The sequence below is a fragment of the Colletes latitarsis genome, unplaced genomic scaffold (genome assembly GCF_051014445.1).
Source record: "Colletes latitarsis isolate SP2378_abdomen unplaced genomic scaffold, iyColLati1 scaffold0013, whole genome shotgun sequence".
NCBI classification, from domain to species: Eukaryota; Metazoa; Arthropoda; class Insecta; order Hymenoptera; family Colletidae; genus Colletes; species Colletes latitarsis.
In genome coordinates this window covers 3,206,797-3,211,528 of record NW_027488368.1, presented here as the reverse complement: position 1 = coordinate 3,211,528, position 4,732 = coordinate 3,206,797, and positions in this window count along the sequence as shown.

The window sequence follows — 4,732 nt, the reverse complement described above, 5'->3', positions numbered from 1 at the left end:
AAACCAGGTTTAATCGACTGCTTCAGTGTGGTACCACATTACTACGTGATCCAAACCAGAAAAAACCCAGGATCCGTTCAACAAGTATGTGAAGAATGCGATAGTATGAGTCTGATGAGTGAAAATCCCAGACCTAACCTAGACCTAACATGCGTCATCCTCTAAAATATTGATCCAAACCAGGTTTAGTGGACTGTTTCAGCGTGGTACCACACTACTACGTGATCCAAACCAGAAAAAACCCAGGATCTGTTCAACAAGTGTGTGAAAAACGCGAAAGTATGAGCCTGATGAGGGCAAATCCCAGACATATCCCAGACCTAACTTGCGTTGTCCCCTAAGATATTGATGGAAACCAGGTTTAATTGACTGTTTCAGTGTTGTACTCCATTACTACGTGATGCAATCCAGAAAAAGCCCAGGAGCTAGCCATCAAGTATGAGAAATATGCGAAAGAATGAGCCTGATGAGAGCAAATCCCAGGCCTAACCTAGACCTAACATGAATTATTCTCTAAAATATTGATCGAAACCAGGTTTAATTGACTGTTTCAGTGTGGTCCCACATTACTACGTGATCCAAACCAGAAAAAACACAGGATCCGTTCGACAAGTTTGTGAAGAATGCGAAAGTATGAGTCTGATGAGGTCAAATCCCAGACCATTCCCAGACTTAACTTGCGTTATCCTCTAAAATATTGATCGAAACCAGGTTTAATCGACTGTTTCAGTGTAGTACCACATTACTACGTGATCCAAACCAGAGAAAACCCAAGATCTAGCCATCAAGTATGAGAAATATGCGAAAGAATGAGCCTGACGAGAGCAAATCCCAGACCTAACCTAGACCTTACATGCGGTATCCTCTAAAATATTGATCGAAACCAGGTTTATTCGACTGTTTCAGTGTGGTACCACATTACTACGTGATCCAAACCAGAAAAAACCCAGGATCTAGCCATCAAGTATGAGAAATATGCGAAAGAATGAGCCTGATGAGAGCAAATCCCAGACCTAACATAGACCTAACATGAATTATTCTCTAAAATATTGATCGAAACCAGGCTTAATTTACTGTTTCAGTGTGGTCCCACATTACTACGTGATCCAAACCAGAAATAACCCAGGATCCGTTCAACAAGTATGTGAAGAATGCGAAAGTATGAGTCTGATGAGTGAAAATCCCAGGCCTAACCTAGACCTAACATGCGTTATCCTCTAAAATATTGATCCAAACCAGGTTTAATGGACTGTTTCAGCGTGGTACCACACTACTACGTGATCCAAACCAGAAAAAACCCAGGATCTGTTCAACAAGTGTGTGAAAAACGCGAAAGTATGAGCCTGATGAGGGCAAATCCCAGACATATCCCAGACCTAACTTGCGTTGTCCTCTAAGATATTGATGGAAACCAGGTTTCATTGACTGTTTCAGTGTTGTACTTCATTACTACGTGATGCAATCTAGAAAAAGCCCAGGATCTAGCCATCAAGTATGAGAAATATGCGAAAGAATGAGCCTGATGAGAGCAAATCCCAGACCTAACCTAGACCTAACATGAATTACTCTCTAAAATATTGATCGAAGCCAGGTTTAATTGACTGTTTCAGTGTGGTCCCACATTACTACATGATCCAAACCAGAAAAAAACCAGGATCCGTTCAACAAGTATGTGAAGAATGCGAAAGTATGAGTCCGATGTGCGAAAATCCCAGGCCTAACCTAGACCTAACATGCGTTATCCTCAAAAATATTGATCGAAACCTGGTTTAATCGACTGTTTCAGTGTGGTACCACATTACTATGTGATCCAAACCAGAAAATAACCCAGGATCTGTCAACAAGTATGTGAAAAACGCGAAAGTGTGAGTCTGATGAGGTCAAATCCCAGACCTATCCCAGACTTAACTTGTGTTATCCTCTAAAATATTGATCGAAACCAGGTTTAATCGACTGTTTCAGCGAGGTACCACATTACTAAGTGATACAATCCAGAAACAGCCCAGGATCTAGTCATGAAGTATGTGAAATATGCGAAAGTATGAGCCTGATGAGGGCAAATCCTAGACCTAACCCAAACCTAACATGCGTTATCCTCTAAAATATTTATCAAGACCAGGTTTAATTGAATGTTTCAGTGTTGTGCCACATTACTACGTGGTCCAATCCAGAAATAGCCCAGGATCTAGCCATGATGAAATATGCGAAAGTATGAGCCTGATGAGGGCAAATCCCAGACCTATCCCAGACCTAACATGAATTATTCTCTAAAATATTGATCGAAACCAGGCTTAATTTACTGTTTCAGTGTGGTCCCACATTACTACGTGATCCAAACCAGAAATAACCCAGGATCCGTTCAACAAGTATGTGAAGAATGCGAAAGTATGAGTCCGATGAGCGAAAATCCCAGACCTATCCCAGACTTAACTTGTGTTATCCTCTAAAATATTGATCGAAACCAGGTTTAATCGACTGTTTCAGCGTGGTACCACATTACTAAGTGATACAATCCAGAAACAGCCCAGGATCTAGCCATGAAGTATGTGAAATATGCGAAAGTATGAGCCTGATGAGAGCAAATCCCAGACCTAACCTAGACCTTACATGCGTTATCCTCTAAAATATTGATCGAAACCAGGTTTAATCGACTGTTTCAGTGTGGTACCACATTACTACGTGATACAAACCAGAAAAAACCCAGGATCTAACCATCAAGTATGAGAAATATGCGAAAGAATGAGCCTGATGAGAGCAAATCCCAGACCTAACATAGACCTAACATGAATTATTCTCTAAAATATTGATCGAAACCAGGTTTAATTGACTGTTTCAGTGTGGTCCCACATTACTACGTGATCCAAACCAGAAAAAACCCAGGATCTGTTCAACAAGTGTGTGAAAAACGCGAAAGTATGAGCCTGATGAGGGCAAATCCCAGACATATCCCAGACCTAACTTGCGTTGTCCTCTAAGATATTGATGGAAACCAGGTTTCATTGACTGTTTCAGTGTTGTACTTCATTACTACGTGATGCAATCTAGAAAAAGCCCAGGATCTAGCCATCAAGTATGAGAAATATGCGAAAGAATGAGCCTGATGAGAGCAAATCCCAGACCTAACCTAGACCTAACATGAATTACTCTCTAAAATATTGATCGAAGCCAGGTTTAATTGACTGTTTCAGTGTGGTCCCACATTACTACATGATCCACACCAGAAAAAAACCAGGATCCGTTCAACAAGTATGTGAAGAATGCGAAAGTATGAGTCCGATGTGCGAAAATCCCAGGCCTAACCTAGACCTAACATGCGTTATCCTCAAAAATATTGATCGAAACCTGGTTTAATCGACTGTTTCAGTGTGGTACCACATTACTATGTGATCCAAACCAGAAAATAACCCAGGATCTGTCAACAAGTATGTGAAAAACGCGAAAGTATGAGTCTGATGAGGTCAAATCCCAGACCTATCCCAGACTTAACTTGTGTTATCCTCTAAAATATTGATCGAAACCAGGTTTAATCGACTGTTTCAGCGAGGTACCACATTACTAAGTGATACAATCCAGAAACAGCCCAGGATCTAGCCATGAAGTATGTGAAATATGCGAAAGTATGAGCCTGATGAGGGCAAATCCTAGACCTAACCCAAACCTAACATGCGTTATCCTCTAAAATATTTATCAAGACCAGGTTTAATTGAATGTTTCAGTGTGGTGCCACATTACTACGTGGTCCAATCCAGAAATAGCCCAGGATCTAGCCATGAAGAAATATGCGAAAGTATGAGCCTGATGAGGGCAAATCCCAGACCTATCCCAGACCTAACATGAATTATTCTCTAAAATATTGATCGAAACCAGGCTTAATTTACTGTTTCAGTGTGGTCCCACATTACTACGTGATCCAAACCAGAAATAACCCAGGATCCGTTCAACAAGTATGTGAAGAATGCGAAAGTATGAGTCCGATGAGCGAAAATCCCAGACCTATCCCAGACTTAACTTGTGTTATCCTCTAAAATATTGATCGAAACCAGGTTTAATCGACTGTTTCAGCGTGGTACCACATTACTAAGTGATACAATCCAGAAACAGCCCAGGATCTAGCCATGAAGTATGTGAAATATGCGAAAGTATGAGCCTGATGAGGGCAAATCCTAGACCTAACCCAAACCTAACATGCGTTATCCTCTAAAATATTTATCAAGACCAGGTTTAATTGAATGTTTCAGTGTGGTGCCACATTACTACGTGATCCAATCCAGAAATAGCCCAGGATCTAGCCATCAAGTTTGAGCAATATGCGAAAGAATGAGCCTGATGAGAGCAAATCCCAGACCTAACCTAGACCTTACATGCGTTATCCTCTAAAATATTGATCGAAACCAGGTTTAATCGACTGTTTCAGTGTGGTACCACATTACTACGTGATACAAACCAGAAAAAACCCAGGATCTAACCATCAAGTATGAGAAATATGCGAAAGAATGAGCCTGATGAGAGCAAATCCCAGACCTAACATAGACCTAACATGAATTATTCTCTAAAATATTGATCGAAACCAGGTTTAATTGACTGTTTCAGTGTGGTCCCACATTACTACGTGATCCAAACCAGAAATAACCCAGGATCCGTTCAACAAGTATGTGAAGAATGCGAAAGTATGAGTCTGATGAGTGAAAATCCCAGGCCTAACCTAGACCTAACATGCGTTATCCTCTAAAAT